We start from the raw sequence: 11,693 nt of genomic DNA, 5'->3' as shown, positions 1-11,693 counted from the left end.
GATGGTGAATTCTTTCAGCTTCATCTTCCGTGAATGTGATTGCTTGTTCGTTCGTGGTCCTTTCTCTGGCTGACTGTCTAGAGAGTTGGACGCTCTGCACCACCTTTAGGTATGCCTTCTTGGACTTGGACGACTGGCCTGTAGAATTTCCTCCTATGATAACTCTGATTTCTTCGAGAGGTGGTCGTGATGACTCTTCTGCTTTACCCTTGAATTTCTCGTACTTGTGGTCTCGTCCAAGGAAACTCCTCAATTTTCCCTGCCTTATAAGATTCTCAATCTGCTACTTTAGATCAAAACATTCGTCCGTATCATGCCTATGGTCTCTATGGAAGCGACAATACTTATTCCTATTGCGCTTATTAGGATCTCCCTTCATTTCCTCTGGCCATTTCAAGGAAGGATCAACCTTGATTTGCATGAGGACTTGCTCGAGTGGCACGTTCAGTGGTGTATACTGTTGACTTCGTGTTAAGGGGCTCGCCTTCTTGTCTCGATCCTTCTTGTCTTTCGTTCGTCCCTTTTTAGGACGAGGACCTTGTTCTGAATGGCATGTTGGGTTGGCTTCCATTTTCTCAACTCTCTTCCTCTTCTTGGCTATGATAGCATCTTCTGCATTCATAAAGTTTTAGGCTGAATGGACGAGTTCAGCCATGGTTTGAGGCTCCTACTCATATAACTTGTGGATGAACAAGTAAGAATGAACCCCATTGTGGAAAGCCGCCAAAAGGAGCTTGTCATCCATCTCGTCCACTGCTAAGGCTTCCCTGTTGAAGCACGTAATAAAGGACCGCAAACTTTCATTCTCTCCCAGTTCTATGGTTAGCAAATTGGACGAGGAACGCTTATGCCTCTGTCCTCCGATAAAATTGTTGACAAATAACTTGCTTAACTCCTCGAAGGACGTTACCGTGTTCAGAGGTATTTTGCTAAACCACACTCGTGCGGGTCCTTTAAGGGTAGTAGGGAAAGCTCTGCACATTATTTCATCCGGAACCCCTTGAAGATGCATGGTAGTTTTGAAGGTGGCAATGTGGTCAAACTGATCCCACGTCCCATCATATGAATCTAAAGAAGGCATCTTGAACTTGGGTGGCAAAGGGTGAGCATTGATGGAAGCCATGAAGGGAGAATCAGTTCTGTGAACCAAATCTTCTACAGGGTTTGTCCTCTTCATACTCTCCTTCATCTCATCCATAGTTCTTCTTATTTGGTCCATTTCCCTTTCCAAATAAGGCACCCTCCGTGAAGCGGTACCCCTCGACTGGCTTTCAAATTCAACATTCCTCCCATCTTGACTCTGGGCCTGTCTTTCAGTGCTCCCATTGTGACGTTGCCTCCTTAAATTAAGTTCTCTGACCAACTCCTGGTTCTGGTGGGTTAACTCCGCCATAGTGGCAGCCATGGATTGCACGTGTTGGACAGAAGATGGTTGCATGGTAGGCACCGATTGACGGTCGCCCTTGCTCTCTTGAGGGCCTGGGCTAGTAGCCTTTGACCTTGTCCTTTGTCGGAGAAAGAAATCGCAGAATTCAACGATGAAGTTCAAACGCAAAAAATTCCTTTTCCTTCCTACAGACGGCGCCAACTGATGAATCATGTGATATCAGTGGGCTGAAAGTCTTGGGCGTTGATGAGTTTGTGACTGATTCCTGAGAAAACGAACAGAAAATCAGAGGAAACCGATGGAAGCCGGCCAAGAATCCTCTGATGGTAAAGTTAGCCTTTTTGTAATTCCCAGTAAATTGGAAGTCTCAGAAATCAGAATCCCTTACTTTTTTGTTGGCGAGCGTTTATATAGCATGCGGGGAGCGGTTATTTGTTTGGTAACCGTTCCTATTATTAAGGAGTCCAAAAGGCTCGGAGGTAACTTCCATAACTGCTATGGAAGTTACATTATTTGGGTCTGCATTCCACAACGGTTAGACTCGACTAGCAATGGTTCGATTTCTCTCACACCTGGTGGAGATATGTTCATCTAAGGCTAAACATGCTCATGGTGCAGTAACCTCGTCCGTCCTTTAAGTACGGATGGACGAGGTTGAACTTGGGTGAGGATCTTCCTTCTTTCTCTCTTTTCTTTGGACGACTCATATGGACGAGATAAGACTTACATGGATTTTCATTACACCATCATTAACCATTGCCCTAAGGGTACCCGTTAGCATGACCCATTAATTAATAGTAATAGTAATAATAATAAATTGGATAAATTGCAAATTACACCCCTAAAGTTTGAGAGTGATTGGATTTTACACTCTGAAGTTTTAGAATTTGAATTTTACCTCCTGAAGTTTGGGGTGTTTGGATTTTACACCCTAATGTTTCAGAACTTGGATTTTTACCCCCTATATTTTAGGAGTGTTTGGATTTTACTCCCTAAAGTTTTAGAGTGTTTGGATTTCACACCCTAACGTTTCAGAACTTGGATTTTTACTCCCTATATTTTAGGAGTGTTTGGATTTTACTCCCTAAAGTTTTAGAGTGTTTGGATTTCACACCCTAACGTTTCAAAACTTGGATTTTTACCCCCTATATTTTAGGAGTGTTTGAATTTTACTCCCTAAAATTTTAGAGTGTTTGGATTTCACACCCTAACGTTTCAGAATTTGGGGGTGTAAATTCCAAATAACTCTAAACTTTAGGGGTAAAATCTAAGTTCTGAAATGTCAGGGTGTAAAATTCAAACACCCCAAATTTTAGGAGATAAAATCCAAATTATGAAACTTCAAGGTGTAAAATCCAATCAACTCTAAACTTTAGGAGCGTAATTTGCAATTTACCCTAATAAATTTATATCTTGCAATATATATGTCCTAATAATAAATTCATTGTTAATTTACGTTTTGTTTCCTAAATTAATGAAAAAAAAATTTGATGAGATTGAATGAAAATATATTTTACTTATTAACTAATGTCCTAATCATAAAATGCTCGGTTATTAAATGCCTTATAATAAATATGGCTTGGAATAATTATCTCTTGATAATAAATTTTTTCTTTGCTAACAAGGTGAAAATTCATGCGAGTTATTAACACAAGTGATTCAATAATAATAAGATCTTCTACGACCATGATAAAACCTCAAAACAAGCTTTTTTTGAGAAATCTAACAACTGATCTTTATTTAGTTAGCTGGTAAATCAGCTTGCAAAATATTAAAAATGTTTGGAGGAACATTCTCCATCCAAACTTCAAACGAACAACAAAGTCCAGCTCTCCTAGTTAAGGCATGTGCTATTGCATTGCCTTGTCTTGCCTATAAGTGTGAGAGAATGATCAACTCCGAAGGGTGTTTACAAAAGACAAAGTGTCTATAACTAGATGACCAATATCAGAATTCAACCTATCACCATTTTTTAGAACCAAAACAATAGATTGGGAGTCACCCTCAAAAATTGAGTCAGCAATACCGATTTCTTACACAAAGTTGGCTGCCCGTCTAGTTGCAAGTATCTCAACAGCTTCCACTAATGATGGGAGCGGAGTTTTCTCGGACAACAACGCCATTACTTCACCAGCAGAGTTTCTGATCACAATCCCTATACCTGCTTCGTTAGTTTCTTCAAACACTGCACCATTGAAATTCGTTTTATACTGACCGAGTGGAGGAGGATTCCATCTTGTTCTTGCCTGTGGTGTTCTTATTTTTCTGTTGGTTTTTCCTTCCCATGATACATTGGTGGCTCTACAAGTAAGCTAGGATGTTCATATTCCCTTACTTGCGAAAATAAAATTATACTTGCAAAAAGAAATTAATAGGCATAATTTTTTAAAAGCTTTCATGTTTTATTTTTATCTACCTAAAAAAAATATTGAACATCCTAATTTGAGAATTCCAGGAATTTTTCTTCAGCAAAAATAATCTTGGAATCAAAATTTGTTGTCTGTAACACAATTGTAACCAAATAACGACAAAATTAGGCCAAATAATATTTTTATATAATATTGCATAGTCTAATCAATATGAGTGAATTTTGGGCTTAATCTATATATATATATATATAAAACCGAAACTTTTGAAGCTTTCACAATTTTTCACGTCAGCATAATATTTAAATTAAATTTAAATTAAATTAAATTTTCCACCTCATCACTGTTTTCCTTTTCCAATGCAAATTAGACTTCTAGCCAAATAAAGACACTCTCCCACCGCCTCTACTCTCTCCTATTTAAGAATTGCTTGCGTAGAAAACCTAAGCCCCAAAAACTTATTTTTGCCGCAACACAATTTTCTCCTTAAAACTTATTTTTCTTCAAGATTTTTTTTGAGGGCGGCTCATGCTTCACAATTCACATATTCCACTTATGTATTGGACTCCTCTCCTTCTTCGGTCAATGCATCAAGGTTAGGGTTATTTGATTTATTCAATAAAAATTATAGATTTGTTGCTTTTTCTTATAAGTTTGTCAATTGTTGTTTTGTTTATTTAATATATATAAAACCGAAACTTTTGAAGCTTCCACAATTTTCCACGTCAGCACAATATTTAAATTAAATTTAAATTAAATTAAATTTTCCACCTCATCACTGTTTTCCTTTTCCAATGCAAATTAGACTTCTAGCCAAATAAAGACACTCTCCCACCGCCTCTACTCTCTCCTATTTAAGAATTGCTTGCGTAGAAAACCTAAGCCCCAAAAACTTATTTTTGCCGCAACACAATTTTCTCCTTAAAACTTATTTTTCTTCAAGATTTTTTTTGAGGGCGGCTCATGCTTCACAATTCACATATTCCACTTATGTATTGGACTCCTCTCCTTCTTCGGTCAATGCATCAAGGTTAGGGTTATTTGATTTGTTCAATAAAAATTATAGATTTGTTGCTTTTTCTTATAAGTTTGTCAATTGTTGTTTTGTTTATTTAATTGCTGGGCCTGAATCTTTTAATTAAGTTTGTCAATTGTTGTTTTGTTTATTTAATTGCTGGGCCTGAATCTTTTAATTAAATCTTCAAATTTTTATTGAACAAATCAAATAACCCTAACCTTGATGCATTGACTGAAGAAGGAGAGGAGTCCAATACATAAGTGGAAAAACTATAATCATGGATTCCCTTCTTTCTATTGTATTTCTCTATTGCGTAATTATATATATATATATATATATTGTTTTATTTCAATACTTTTGAAGATTTGAATCTTCTGATTTTTTTTTTTTTTTTTTTTTTGGCCTTTTGGAAGTTTTAACATCATAACTTTTGGGTTTTATTTTTTCTATTATCAGAAATTATCTAGAAGATTTCAATGAATATCCATGGATTATTCTTTTTGAGGGTAACCCATCTTTATCTTATATTTCTATTCCTAACTTTTTTTTCCTATATTTTTTCTTTAATTGTCCGTGTTTACGTCTCTTTTGTTTTTCTTATTTTTTCTTTAATTGTTCGTGTTTATATCTCTTTTTGTGTGAGTATGTGTCATCGTATCTGGGTACTTAGGCAAAATCTATAAAGACTAAAGATGTTTTTTTTTTTTGGTAATGAATCCTGTGTTTTTCATGACTTTAGTGAGTCATATTCTTAATGATCGAAATGGTTTTGTTTGACGTGGATTTTGTTCATATTGGTTTCAAAGTTTATTTCTTGGCTTATATTATAGATTGTAATTATCAACTGTTTTTTATTTTTTTATTTGACAAATTCAATTTTGGTGTTGTAGTAAAATAAACAAAGATTAAATTATATATTGTACTCAATACATTTTTCGTGCATCGCACGGGTTAGCGACTAGTTGATTAAAAAATGGTACTTTTTCAATTATACAAACATTAATGTAAGTGCTCTTAAAATGGTTGGTTAAACAGGGAGGGATTTGGATCCAAGAAGAGGAGAGTGAAGCTAGCTAGGTAGATTTCACTGGCCTCAATAAAGTTTGTCTTTAAGACAGTTGTCCACCGCCTTGCATCAACTTAATCTAGCTTTTTACTATTTGGGATCCGATTAAATCCAGCTTTTTGATGAAATTTTTTTTTTTACTATTTGCATTGCAGGTCCCATGGGCCGCGGCTAAGCTTCTTTTATTTCCCAACTTCACTTGCTTACTCCTTCACACCGGCAAAGTAGCTTTTTTGGTCAAAAAGCTACATCATTTGCTCGTCCATTTCTTTTCTTTCTTTTTCCCTTCACTTTTTTGCTCATCGTGGGTTCTATTATTTTACTCTTTTTTTTTTTTTTTTTTTTTTCTGTTGTACTTTCAAAAATAAATTTAAAAAAAAAAAACACAATCAACTAATTTTATTTAGCTATCTTTTAAGTTTTGTCCACAATACTTTTAGCTAAAAACTAGGTAAATGATTCCTAAACAAATACAAAATAATTAGCCAACTTCATATCGAAACGAGCATTGAAGTCGGGAGTGAAATGAGACCTAATCCCAAAAAAATAACACCAAAATAGCATAGTTTGAAGTTATCATTTCATGTGTGGGCGTGGATATGGTTGTCTAACTTGTCTTTATTCTCCAATGCTAGCTCTCATCTCACTCCTAACTATTTCAGTAATTGAAAAACGTATAAATCCTACTGGTCTTATGCATAAACCTCTAATTACAATGAATCTAAAATTTTGAAATTAAAAAAGGAAAAAAAAAAATGCCTATGCTCGTGCATAACAAATCCAACTTCTTCAGTTATCTATATAGGTTTGGTGGCAGTGGCAGTGCCACGTACAGGCCAGGGTGTTCCCAGGAACACCCTGACCTAAAGAAAAAAATATATATATATAATAATTAAAAAAAAAATTATTTATTTACCCTTAAAAAAAAATTAGGAACATCCTCAAATAAATTTTTTTTTTATTTGTTCTACTTTCAAGCAAAAAAAAAAAAAATTGTACTAAAATCCGAAAAATAAATAAATAAATAAATTTGTAATAGAGCAAGTCCACCAAGAAAAAAATGCTCAACATCAATCCTAAACAACAGATTACAAATCCAATCTAAAGAAAAAAAAACCAAGATAAAGCAAACCCAACGTGGTAGCAAACCCACGAATTCTCAAAAAAATAAAAAACCAAAACCCAAATACACAATTACAAGTTGTCAAAACAAATAAAAAACTTCAAATTCCTAATATTTTTACCTTTCTTTTTCTCATTCTTGCTCTGCTTTTCTCTCTCAGCTCCTGCTCTCCGCCTCTCTCATTCTTTCTCTCCACTCCCATTGTCAGGGCCGGCCTAGACCAAGCTTTCTCCAATCTCTTTCTTTTTTTTTCACTGCTGCGTTTGGGTTTTGATTCTACAGAACTGAAGAATGGCTGAATGACTTTTGAGTTTTGACTTTTGAGGTACTTGGACGTTTCACCACGTTTGGGCCTTCAAGCCCCCCCCCCCCCCCCCCTCCTTTTTTTTTTTTTGGCAATAGGATTTGTTTTATGTTTTTTATGGGTGCCATCTTGGCAGGCATCCTCTTGGCTGGGCTAGGGCTCTGGGCTTGTACAGTGTTGTGTTTTTTTTTTAATTTTTTTTTAATCTTGTGTTTATATATATATATATATATATTTAAAATATTGGTAATATAATGAATAGATCTTTATTTATGCAGGTTGAGATTGCTAAAAACTTGTTATTGTTCAGTGAAACTACAATAATACTTTTTATATAAATCATGTTTTATTTCTCATTTGCTCTACACTTATTTTTTATTTTAGTCTTTATAAATATATTGTTTGATTAGAAATGTCTACTAGAAAATATGCATCTAGATATGAAAAATTTTTAAAAAGAAAAAAAGAAGAAAAACTAATTGAGTCTCAAAAATGATCAATGGATAAATATGTTATTAGTAATTAACAAAGTATAACACAAAATTTAGATAAAAATATCACAAATGAGCAAGAAATTCACCAAAAATAGATTTTAAATTAAATATATTATAATATAAAAATATTAAATAACTATTAATTTAATTAATAATAAGTATAAACAATAATTTAATTAAACAATAATTATTATTTTTTTGATACTAAGAATTTATACTCTAGCCTAATCTAAATGTATATGCGTGTAAAGCTTCTTCCTGTAGACTTGAACCCTAGTCCTTACTCCCCACACTTCACAAGCACTTATACTTATAGAGTGACCATTGCACCAAGGGTGTGCGGTGGTAATTAACCAATAATTAATTGAGGGAAGTAACTAATAAACAATAATTAATAATTTAATTAACCAATACATTATAAAAGACAAACAAATTAAATTATATTAAACTAAACAACAATTAATAATTTTATAATTAATGAAACAACAATATAACAAATTATAGTTTATAAAAGACAAACAAATTAATGAAACAACTAAACAATAATAATTAATAATTTTATTAATATTTCAAATTAACTTATAGTTTATTGTTTATTCCTTTACTAGAATTATGGACAAATATTTGATAAGAAAACCACGTAGAAGGCAATTGTAAATTTTATGTATTTGTGTGTTTTTTGATTGTTGTTGTTGTCACTATACAAAATTTTCTTTTTACTAGATTGTGTAATTTATACTTATTGAGAAACATCCTAAAAAAAATTCCTAGAGCCGCCACTGTTTGGTGGTTATAATAAACCATTATTTCTTCCTTCAAGAATATCTTCTAAGTTGTTCATTGCTTTCAAAGTTTTTATTTTCAAAATACTAAGTATTTTTAACACACACACATGGGGAGGGGTGAAAATGTTTTTTTACAGAAACTTACAATAGTATATATTTAAAAGGATCTAACTCTTGAATACATAGTACAAACTTTAAATCTCTTTGCTTTCATAGATCATATACCAAAAATGTGAAACAAAATCTAAATAAAAAATCAACAACCTATGCAATTAATTATCTGTTGTGCCCCGTGTCATTCAAACAAAAGACTTTTGTAGGTTTGGCATATAAAACACGCTGCATGTTACTTCTTTCGGTTGCTTTTTTACTATTGGTGACTTCAATTCACAGTCTCAAGTGATTTTCATTTGATGTGTAAAATAGTGTATAAGAGTGCGTAATTGTTTTTATCACTAATCGCTAACCCGTGCGATGCACGGTAAAGTTACCAATTTTTTCCAAATGATGTGACATTAGCTATTGGAATTCAACATCGATTCTCTAGTAGCATGTTGTTATTTTTCTATTTCATTTATTTCATGTCTTCCACTAAATATTCAATGCATTCATTATATTTAAAAACATATATTCAAATTGATTATCTAAGTGTTTGCAAAAAACTACAATTCAATCAACTCTAGAATACAAAATAGGCTGGGGTAAAAAATAAATCATAACTCAATTTCCTCACAAAAACAAAGGAAGCAAGCTGATAACTCCACCTCGCTCAGTTTCCACTAAACAAATTCAAACCCAGAGCTCAGTTTCCACACAAAAACAATTCAAATTGACCAATAGCTCAGTTTCCACACAAAAACATATTCTCAATTTGATTATCTTAGTGTGTGCACAAAAACTCAATTCAATCAACTCTAGAATATAAAATAGGTTGGGGTAAAAAATAAATCATAGCTTAGTTTCCACACAAAAACAATTCAAATTGACCAATAGCTCAGTTTCCACACACAAAAAAACAGAATTTTGTGTTAATTTTATTCGGCCATTGAAAAGCAGATTAGCAGCAGAAAATTAATAGAATGAACAGTATTCTGGTTGGATAGGCCCAATAATTCATTATTTTGGGCCCATAACTGGGTCCCATTAGGCTAAAACCATATTGGGCTCAAAAGCACTTGTGCTTGGATTCTCAAGTAAAATAAACAAACATAACATCAGGTATCACATCCTTAACAAATGCAAAAGCAAGTTCAGATTGGTTGGCAATGTACTGAAACTCTAGTGTAGATTCTAGATGATTGGCAATATATAGAACATTCAGTTTTAGTCAACAATGAAAAAGAAAATATGGTTATCTTTTCTCTCCAGTTCCAATCTATAAATTTCCAGAACCTACCCCCCCCCCAACATAAGGCACTGAAACTCAAATTAGAAAAGGAGACTCACCAGACCCAAGGAGTCATTGAGATCTTAGTTTACTTCAACCACTTTCCAAAAAATGGGACAATAAATATCACAATGCAGTTCTCAAGAAATATCCCCCATAAGCTAAACTTCACAGATACAATCCTAAAATCATAAATTTCTTCAATTCTACATGGCTAACAACTATATCTAACAAAAAGCAGATTACCCATTAGTCAATTCACACTAATTTTACAAAGAAACCAACCTGTTCAGCCAAGTCCATATACTCTATCGTGAGAAGCCTCGCGCAAAAGCATGAAACTGCACCATAATGCACGACAGCCGCGCAAGACGAAGGCAACACATCACACAGATGAGTGAGAGCCCTGGCGACGAGGAGCAAAGACCGAGCGAGGTTTGGAGGCAGACCCTTTTGCTGATGGATGGAGAGAGAGAGCGACTGAGAGAGAGAAAAGCAGACCCTTTTGCTGATGGATGAAGAGAGCGAGCGACTGAGAGAGAGAAAAGGAGAGGCGCTTGCGAAAAGAGAGGTTTATAATGGTTTTCATAGGTTTCGGTTTTTTTTTTTTTTTGGTTTTGGTTTTATTGTTTTATGTTTTATTATTATTTTTTTAATGTTGTGCTGATGTGGAAAATTGTGGGAGTTTCAAAAGCTTCGGTTATATATATATATATATATATATATATAGATTATGCTATATACAAATATACAAGTTATGTATTACATTTTTTATATATTCATTTTTATGGGTTAAAATGTGGACTTATTTAAAATTTAAATATTTCTACATTAATTGTAAAAATATATGTGAAATAATAAATGTGAACTATTATGAAAAAGGTCAAAATGCAAAATGCACCCTCTAAGTTTCACCACTTTTCATTTCAGTCCTCTAAGTTTAAGTTTTGTCAATTAAATATTTTAAGTTTTATTCATCCTCAATTAAGTCCTCCGTTAACAGTTTGTTAGTTGCTGCAGTTATCTACCCAAAAGTACCATTTTTGTCCTTTATTTAATTTTTAATTTTATATTTTATATTTATTTATTAATTTTAAAAAAACGTAAACTTCAAATAAATTAATTAAAATTAAAAAAAAAAATTGAAAGAATCAACATTGTCCCTCCATTTGAAGCCTATCTTAATACTAACAATTTCTTTCCTTAGTTTTCTTTTCTCTATCCAACCAAATCCTAAGTTGGTAACAAAGCAGTGGGTCATTATAGAATTATGGTGGTGGAAAGCAACAGATTCCCTAGAAACTTTTGATGGGGGATTTCCTCCTCTAGAGCTTTTCTTTTAGATTTGCTAAGGTGTAGAGTATGAGGAGTATCCAGTTCAAACATGTCAACTCATTTAGCAACTCAAATGGGAGATTACTTAATGCCATGGGAAGCCTATGTGCCCAAGGTATTTACATTTCTGGGAACCATAAGACTGAAAGGGAAGACTTTGGGTGGCTTTGCTTTGATCGGACTGTACACTACAGATTCAATGGCTCCAGTTCCCTGTTCTCCCTCTCGATCTCTCTTTCACTCTCCTTCTCCCTCTCAATGTCTCTCTTTCTTCCTCTCAATATCGGGCTGGGTTGGGGTATCAGGTGGGTGGGATTGCAATTGTGTTCTTTCAGATGGGAGGGATGACATTGATTAATTTCTGTTTTTTTTTCTTTTAATTAACGTTTTTTTAAAAATAATTAATTAATTAAAAAAAATAAAGGGCA

At 33.6% G+C, this 11,693-nt stretch overlaps 1 long non-coding RNA gene across 1 annotated transcript; it reads right to left on the bottom strand.

Moving 5' to 3' along the window:
- Positions 1-3,108: 3,108 nt before the first annotated feature.
- LOC126733106 (uncharacterized) lies at positions 3,109-7,431 on the bottom strand. Its single transcript, XR_007659619.1, has 2 exons — positions 7,082-7,431; positions 3,109-3,688 (listed from the first exon to the last, which is right to left on the bottom strand). It is a non-coding gene; the product is annotated as an uncharacterized LOC126733106 (long non-coding RNA).
- Positions 7,432-11,693: the final 4,262 nt, after the last annotated feature.

The sequence above is a fragment of the Quercus robur genome, chromosome 6 (genome assembly GCF_932294415.1).
Source record: "Quercus robur chromosome 6, dhQueRobu3.1, whole genome shotgun sequence".
NCBI classification, from domain to species: domain Eukaryota; kingdom Viridiplantae; phylum Streptophyta; class Magnoliopsida; order Fagales; family Fagaceae; genus Quercus; species Quercus robur.
The sequence above is the reverse complement of the archived record's forward strand: the minus strand, read 5'-3'. Positions and strand labels throughout refer to the sequence as shown.